The sequence below is a fragment of the Nicotiana sylvestris genome, chromosome 3 (genome assembly GCF_000393655.2).
Source record: "Nicotiana sylvestris chromosome 3, ASM39365v2, whole genome shotgun sequence".
Taxonomy (NCBI): Eukaryota; Viridiplantae; Streptophyta; class Magnoliopsida; order Solanales; family Solanaceae; genus Nicotiana; species Nicotiana sylvestris.
The window spans coordinates 131,355,573-131,365,092 of record NC_091059.1 but is presented as its reverse complement, the minus strand read 5'-3'; the positions used below and the strand labels follow the sequence as shown (position 1 = coordinate 131,365,092).

General features: G+C 36.1%; 1 long non-coding RNA gene across 1 annotated transcript; it reads right to left on the bottom strand.

Annotated features, from left to right (window-relative positions):
- Positions 1 to 877: 877 nt before the first annotated feature.
- On the bottom strand, positions 878 to 6,298 carry LOC138886912 (uncharacterized). Its single transcript, XR_011405871.1, has 2 exons — positions 6,209 to 6,298; positions 878 to 1,497 (listed from the first exon to the last, which is right to left on the bottom strand). It is a non-coding gene; the product is annotated as an uncharacterized lncRNA (long non-coding RNA).
- Positions 6,299 to 9,520: the final 3,222 nt, after the last annotated feature.

Here is a 9,520-nt window from a genome sequence, read left to right as displayed (position 1 = left end):
AGCAATTCAATCACAACTTGGGGACGTTCGAATCGTCTACGCCGTAAACAAACCAAATCTGTCCACTTCCTCAAACACTTCCCCTTTGATTTTTTTCAAGGGTTTATATACCTTAAATACATAATCAAGTATCTAAATAAGTTCAGTGATTTAGCAAGTCAAACTAAATATGATATTGGTGAAAATTACCCAAAAACGTTTGAAACAGAAATTCTGGACAGTATCACTATTCCGAGTTGTGACTCAGTTTTTGAAGATTTACACGGACAAACTAGACTTTCTGGTCTTCACAAAAGTTGTAGATCTATGTCTTACCGTTTCAGAACATCTTTAATAACCTCCATATCAATTTTGAACAAAGAGTTATGCTAAAATTACTAACAGCAGTACATGGAGTATTTCTAAAACTGGAAATCTGGACAGCACCAGCCCTGTACTTTCTGATCCTTTTTCAGGTAAATACCAACAAAACTAGATTTTGGTTCCTTCATAAGAGTTATAGATTTATGAAATACCTTTCCCGAAAGTCCTAGATCACTTAAATCGGAGCTCTGTACAAAAAGATATGTAGAACATTCTAGTAGGTGTCTAGTATAAAAACGAGTTTAGAAACTTACCAAGTGGAGCAACTTGATCTTCACCAAAAACGAAATTTACTTGTTGATTTAGTAGAAATCCATGGTTTTTTTTATGAAACTTCAGATTTCAAGTTTCTACGGAGGAGAGAGATAGAGAGAAGGAGGGATAGATAGAAAGAGAGAGATGGATAGCTACTCTTCTTTGTCTTGAAGAGTAGAAACAAAATGGGGAGTTTATGGATAGATATGAAATAAAATGGTTACCCAACTACTAAATATTCTTAAATAAATACAAAAGGTTGGAAACCCAAAAACTTAATTATATATTATATTTAATAACAACTTGTCAAAATAATATTAAGTGTTACATATAACAACATCATGAAACTTCATTGTCAATATTAACAGAACCTAAAGTAAGAAATTTTCATATATTGACCATTTCACATTTAGGAAGTGCAAAGTAAATATTTTCTCGTTATAAAAATGCTCAATCAAGAATGCAAATATTATAAAAAAATTTGGGGTGTTACATTCATAGTCTTCCCCAGGAATATTACTTCGACTGCTTGAAGGTATGTCAAAGTTATACCCTTGATGACTACTCGAATCACTTGAATAGATATGTTCATTCAAATCAACTGGAGGTGCTTCCTCTCCGTGCGATGTCCAATACCAATATCCTGGCATGAACCCTTTTTTGAAAAACATGCACAATAACTTGATCGCATTTTAGGTGCTTCATATTTTTACAACGCTTACAAGGGCACCTTATGACTCCCTCGGACAAGTACTTAGGTTGACTACAAGCAAATTTAATAAACTCATCCATGACACGTAAAAATTCATCTGTATATCCCGCTCGACGGGGAAGTAGTCTATTTTCCATCCATTTTCGATGCTCGGGAATTTTCATTTTCTGAACCAAAAGACAAATATAGTTAAAAATATAGATAATAGCATTTAGGCACTAGACATAAAACAGTTAGTGTTGGAATTCTTGGCTGCCCAAAAAACAGGCCCAGTCTCATGAAATTTACATGTACTGACATGCGTACATCACAACATAGTTCTGGCAGTCCACTTAATCTACTTTTACTCCCTGTTGTGCTTTTAAAAGATTGTATGGTTTGCACTGAAAATGCATCCTCTAGTCAGGCAACACCAGTTTTTTAGAGAAATATAAACACCACAAATATGTGTGTGTAAGATCAATGTGAGTATAATAAAAATAAAAAATAAAAAGAGCTAACCAGGTGGGCAAAAGATGAAGAGTAAAAACGTAATATAGCAAAAACTTTTGAAGAAAAAATAAGCCTTGTGGCACTTAACACTTCAATTACCACTAAAAATATCACCACAATTCATGTTTGCTTCTTCTATCTGTTATTTAATCCAATAAGAAAAAAGCACAAATACATATCTAACATATCGGTCAAAAATTAATCAAAATATAGTGCACATGGCAAGTGTTAACCCCCTGACAAAGGTCCTCGGCAGGTGTGGGTTGTGACAAGGATTTTCATGATGGCCTTGGCACACAACCTGAAAAAAATGGGGCAACATCATGAAGGGCTGCTCGGCATGACGGACAATGCAGGGTTCGACAAACGCACCTTGAACGGAAGCAAGGCACATTTTACTTAGATGTGCGGGTTTAGCAAACAATGACAAGGCAAAGCCATGTCAAGCAGGGGCAAAGACATGGCAAGGCGGGACAAGCAAAGGCAAATGATACAGACAAATTTGATCAAGTCGGGGGCGATTTGACATGGGTGGGCAGCTTTGACAATGAACGTGTGCGGCTAAGTCAGTGGATGGTGAGCTGTGGCAATGACATTGGCGCGGAGCAGTGTCAAAGACAAGGTTGGGCGCAATGCCAGCATTGGCACAAAGCAGCTGGGCAAAAATCGGGCCAAGCTGTGCACAAGCAGCAGTTGGAAAACATGTGCCAAGCATATGGGAAGCAGTTGACAGTTGCAACCTCTTCTAAGACATGCTGATCATGGCCTAAAAGTGTGCCCACGTTTTTGTACTTTGGCTTAACTTGTTGCCCATCAGTTGGGGCTTTGTCAACTGATTGTAGCCTTTAAATATTTGCCTAGGCTGTCCAAAACGGGGCAGAAACTTAGTCTAAGGCATTGTGTTAGCCAAAATTCGTCTAAGTTATTTTCCTAAGGGTGGGAAAACTATTTTGGGGCAGAGAATTAGGGAATTCTTTGTCTTGGCCATAGGGTTGGCTATTGTGTTCTTGTATTCACTCATTAATACAAGTTGGGGAGAAATTCATGTATATCGTGTGCCTTTATTTACAGATTTTGCTGCCTATTTTCATTCTAAGTTCAAACGTTCCTAAAAATAAAACTAAGTGTTGGAAAGGCTGAAGTCAAGGCTGGGCTTGACTGCCACACGGAGGTGAACCTCGGGCTGAGTTCGAGTGACACAAATCACCCCTGTGACAACTGGTATCAGAGCTTGGCTGGATCGGGGCGAAGACACAACGTTCATTGGTTGAATTTTGTGAAGAATGGCTGGTGGCAACGCAGAACTGAGGGAAAAGGTTGCTGCATTAGAGGCACTTGTCGGAATTGTTGATGGGGATCTATTTCTGACTATCTTGACTCGTCTCGCCTATCTTGAGGCCGAGATGAACAGACTGAGCCAGGAGTGCACAGATCTGAAAACGGAAAATGGGTTGTTGCGTCGTGCTGTTGGCAATGATGAAGCACAACGTGGGGCAGATCGTACCAAGGTCAGAATTCCGGAGCCTAAAGAGTTCAATGGCGCAAGGAGTGCCAAGAAACTTGAAAACTTCCTGTGGGATATGGAACATTACTTCCATGCTGCCAAAGTGCAAGATGAAGACAAAGTCCCCATTACGACTATGTACTTGGTGGATGATGCAAAGCTATGGTGGCGTACGCGCGTGGCAGATGATGTAAGTGCTGGTAGGCCGAAGATTGATTCTTGGGAAGGGCTGAAGAAAGAGTTGAAGGATCAATTCTTTCCTAGCAATGCGGGCTGGATTGCTAGAGATCGTTTGAAAAAGTTGAAACAAACTGGAACGGTCAGGGATTACGTCAAGGATTTTAGTTCTTTGATGCTGGATATTAGCAACATGTCTGAGGAGGACAAGCTGCATAATTTCCTTTACGGGTTGCAGTCGTGGGCGCAAATGGAACTCCGAAGGCAAAATGTGAAAGATCTTCCTAGTGCCATTGCTACTGCGGATGCGTTGGGTGATTTCCGGTTGGGACAAGATGGTTCTGATTTCTTTACTACTTTAAAGTCCAAAAACGGGAACAAGGACAAGGGAAAAGACTGGAGGAAAAACGGAACTGACAAGGGTAATGCTATTGAGGGCAATGGCAATGAGAAGGGAAAGCAATGTGCTGGACCTTCGACAAACAAGGGACAAAACAGCAAATTTGATGGCTGTTTTATTTGCAAAGGACCACACATGGCGAGGGATTGTCCAAGAATTGAACGGCTTTCAGCGTTGTTTGAAGAAGAAAAGAGTGAAGATGAACAAAACGAGGAAGAACATGTGCAAGCAACAACATATTTGGGACCTATGGTGGTGCTGAAAAATGCGGAAGCTGCTTCGTCGAGGACGACGAATTCTTCTGGTGGGGGTGGTTTGTTAACCCCCTGACAAAGGTCCTCGGCAGGTGTGGTTTGTGACAAGGATTTTCATGATGGCCTTGGCACACAACCTGAAAAAAATGGGGCAACATCATGAAGGGCTGCTCGGCATGACGGATAATGCAGGGTTCGACAAACGCACCTTGAACGGAAGCAAGGCACATTTTACTTAGATGTACGGGTTTGGCAAAACAATGACAAGGCAAAGCCATGTCAAGCAGGGGCAAAGACATGGCAAGGCAAGGCAAGGCAAGGCGGGACAAGCAAAGGAAAATAATACAGACAAATTTGATCAAGTCGGGGGCGATTTGACATGGGCGGGAAGCTTTGACAATGAACGTGTGCGGCTAAGTCAGTGGATGGTGAGCTGTGGCAATGACATTGGCGTGGAGCAGTGTCAAATACAAGGTTGGGCGCAATGCCAGCCTTGGCACAAAGCAGCTGGGCGAAAATCGGACCAAGCTGTGCACAAGCAGCAGTTGGAAAACATGTGCCAAGCACATGGGAAGCAGTTGGCAGTTGCAACCTCTTCTAAGACATGCTGATCATGGCCTAAAAGTGTGCCCACGTTTTTGTACTTTGGCTTAACTTGTTGCCCATCAGTTGGGGCTTTGTCAACTGATTGTAGCCTTTAAATATTTGCCTAGGCTGTCCAAAACGGGGCAGAAACTTAGTCTAAGGCATTGTGTTAGCCAAAATTCGTCTAAGTTATTTTCCTAAGGGTGGGAAAACTATTTTGGGGCAGGGAATTAGGGAATTCTTTGTCTTGGCCATAGGGTTGGCTATTGTGTTCTTGTATTCACTCATTAATACAAGTTGGGAAGAAATTCCTGTATATCGTGTGCCTTTATTTACAGATTTTGCTGCCTATTTTCATTCTAAGTTCAAACGTTCCTAAAAATAAAACTAAGTGTTGGAAAGGCTGAAGTCAAGACTGGGCTTGACTGCCGCACGGAGGTGAACCTCGGGCTGAGTTCGAGTGACACAAATCACCCCTGTGACAGCAAGCATGGTCTGCTTTCAGCATTTTTAGGCAACAAATGACCAAAGCAATGTAAAATATTTTCACTCTCTAGTCTAGAAGCATTGTGGCAGAAGATTGGTCTACCTTGGATAAACTAAAATCATGTGAATTAAGATATGCAGAAAGAATATCTAATATATTATTAACCAATATTCTGTTCCCCAATTATAGATAAATATACCTAAATATGTAATCTACATAGGATGTGTAAGGTTCATGAAGCATTACCATGCAAAAAAAAATTCTATTACAAAGTATCTTTGCTGCACTACTAAAAATTCTTAACTCCAAGGATAAACTTCACATTTTACCAATGGAAAATATGAGCATCCTCTAACCAAAATAAATAGAAGAAAAGATAAAGTTCTAGGACTAAGTAAGCATTAGTGTTTTACTTTTATAGTTCTAATATTCAGTTTCTATGTGTTGGAAAACAAGATATGCAAAAATAATTGCTAATCAACAGCAGTCTTGCTTTTTCACACAATAATTGATTTTGAGGCTCTATCAAAGATTGGTTTGGTAATTGCTACAGCAGAAATTGCCTCAAAATCTGGCTTCTAATTCAACTTTGTTGTTGGCCACGGAGAAGATAATGTGCCACTAGTATCTGAATCCTGCAAACTCGATGTACTTGATGATTTCCTAACTCAGAATTGATGATGCATAACTTTAGATTATGCATCTTTTGAAAACTAAAGTTTTCTAGATTGTATCCTAAAATTCTCAGTCTTTTCTTTCGTAAATTAGAAATTTCAATCCCTAAATATATATATAAAATAATCAAGGGTGATGAAAAAACCTAGAAATTCATACTCACTTAGCCAAAGAATGGGATGAACAAAACATAGACGATTGGCCAAAGCAGTAATTGAACATCAAAATGAAAAACAAAATTGACCAATATTTATGATTCCATAAATTAAAAGATAAAGAGATAGAGAAAAGGAGAGAGGCTTACGGGTTTAGAAAAAATGGAGGTGACAGAGCTTAGCGAGTGGAGGAGGCAGACTAAGCAAAAGCACCGGCGAAAATTTCCCCCTTATGTTCTCTCTTTTATTTTCAGTTGTAACGAAATATGTATATACTAAAGCTTTTATTATTTTGGAAGTAAATTATGAATAAATTTTTAAAAGTTGATTATAACCATAAACTTTCAAATATTACTTTTGTAATTTTAAAATTTTAAATATGATCATATATGTCATTTGAACATAACAAAAGATAATTTATATTTCTTAGAAAATGAATTCAATTGTTTGAATAAAAATATTTTATCCCGATAATAATGAATTTTTTTTTGTGGGAATGTCATTTCAAATTTTCTTCAAACCAAAACAATTTCACTAAGCTTGGTATAACTATATTTCAAAAATATTACTTTTTCAACATAATTAAGTCATTAGTAACTTCTTCCCACAAAATAATTTTTTGTACTCTATGAAATCAAATTGAAATGTTTCTTAAATTTGTGTGTACTCCATGATTTTCTCGAAATCGCTATATTTATACAGTTGCTATCTTCCTCACGTTCATTACCTACACAACGATGATCATTTATTGTCCATACTAGTTAATATGATCTATCTAGGGTCCTAATAAAGAAGAATGGGGATGTGTATATAGAAAATATGTACATAGAATAAACTTATACACTTTCTCTACTATCGACCTTCTATAATATGTTCTTCCAAGCATAAATTTTAATTTATCTTACTGTTAATTAAGGTAAAATAATTCTTTAGTATTACTTGTAACTTAATTATTCCCATGCCCATTTATATTGGAAACTTATCAACGATGATCTCTACATTTTATGTCAATATTTATGTTTATTTCATTGTTTGTGTCACACAAAATTTAACAAATAGTGCTATGGTACCTTTTTTTATTCGCAGTTATATAATAAACCTAACCACAAAGAGATAATAAATTTTCAGCTAAATCGAATAAAAAATAATTCAGTAAGTTATAAAATTCTCAATACAACATCTGTAATTTTCAAAGACAATATTCTGACTCAAGCTCGGAGCAAGTAAAATATCCCTATGCAAGAAAAAAAATTAAAATATATTCTAGCTAAATTCGCAATAAAAAAAAATCTCCAGCTAATAACACAAAAAATTAAATCCTCGGATATTTCGCCATAGAGAAATTTAGGTGAAACCGCTTCAAGATATTCCCAGTTAATTTTCCCGGGTAAATAAATACACAGGCAAATCCCCAAAAGAAATTCCTAGATAACTAAAACAACAGGCAAATCCCTATAAAAGAATTCCCAACTCCCAAGTAATAGCGCAATAGACAATCCCCAGTTAATTTTCCAGATATATAAGTCCCCACATAAATCCTCATGAAAATATTCGCAGGCAAAACCCAAACAATAAATCCGAGGTATTACCCTAGGTACATAATCCGTTGGTAATTCCCCAGGAAATATTTCCCATGTAAAATCGCAAAAAGATAACCCCAGGTAATTCCCTTGGAAAACTAAATCCCCAGGTACATCCTCATGATATAGTCCGCAGCAAACTCCGCATGACAGTTACCTAGGTAAGTATCTGCCGACTCATAAACGAAAAAAATAAAATTTACCTGCGAATTTACCTATGGATAGAGGACTTGTCGATTATTTCTCCAGGTAATATGTTTGCGCTTAATGGCGCCAAAACTACCTGCGGATTTATCGGGGGAAATTAAATTCCCATTTATAATATTTTACAATTTAAGAATTTTAAATTTCGGCAAGAAAATCCGCAAGTAAATCAAGGGATTTTATCCCCAGGTAATCCGCCTTTTTCTAGTAGTGATAGTTACTCATGTTTTCAGAGGTGGATGCAATGTAATTCCAAAGGGTTCAACCGAAATTACTGAAAGTTTAACAAAATAATATTTTAAACACATTTATGCAAAAGTGCTATGGATGTACTAAGCAAGTTTGGAGTAAAATGTGCAGCTGGATGGAAAAGCAATTTCTGGGATTGGTCAATTGGTAGCAATTCATCCAATGGTCAGTCTTATGTACTAAAGGGAAAACTCAGCATGCTCAGGTCTTTAGAGTGGTTTATGCATAAGTTGCTTAGCACATTTGGATGGAGAGAAACAGATGTATTTTTGAACAAAAGAGCAGAGTATGGGAGCAGATTACAAAGAAATAGCTTATATTGTTAGTGTCAGAGTTACTCCTAGAAATAAGTCGTTTATGTATAATTTATGTTTCTAGGTAGTAGAGTATGAAATGTATATGGAAAGATAGCAGACTGTGTTAGCCATGCTATAGTTTTGTAATTGCTACTTGGTAATTAATAAAATAAGTTAGTTACCACAAAAAAAAAAAAAAGTGTTATGGATTCAGTAGTGGTTGAGGACATAAACCGTTATCAAATTTAAATCATGGATCCTCTTCTATCTGTTTTATTATTATTTATTTTCCTTAAATGACATACTCACTCACAATAAAAATAATAATAACAATAATAATAACAATAATAATAATAATAAGAACAATAACAATAACAACAACAACAACAACAATAATAATAATAACAATAATGACAATGATAATAACAATAATAATAATAACAATAAAAATAATAATAACAATGAGAATAATAATAATGATAATGATGAAGATAATAATAATAATAATAATAATAATGTCGCATAATAATAATAATAATAATAATAATAATAATAATAATAATAATAATAATAATGTCGCATAACTGTGACGAAGGCAATATTGGGCAGAAGACTGCGTGAGAAACTTGCTGATTGAAACAATATTACCCATTATATCGTATCGTATTGTTACTTTAAATACAATATTTGTTTTGATTGTTACTTAAATTTTATTGTATCGTATCGTTAAATTCGCTGTTACATAACGACGAAATGTGCCACTTTATGTAACGACCGATTTGGTGTGGTCGTGTCGTTACCTTGTCTTTTTCTCTCAATCTCACCCTCTATTATTATTAAATTATTTTATTTTATCATTTATCCTACCTTTTTATATAGTAGTTTTATGTTGTATCATAATTTTTCTTTACAATATTGCAAGTTTATTCTTCATATTGCTGGTGCGTGATATCATGAAACGATGAAAAACGACACAATCTATCCAAACATTGTATTTATCAAACGATACAGTATAATACAATATAGTACGATACGATACATTATGAAACGATGCGTAACAACCATCCAAACAAGGTGTAAACAATGTTTGTCCCGAGAAGAATTTTCGTATATATGGTTTCTGTGCAACTTC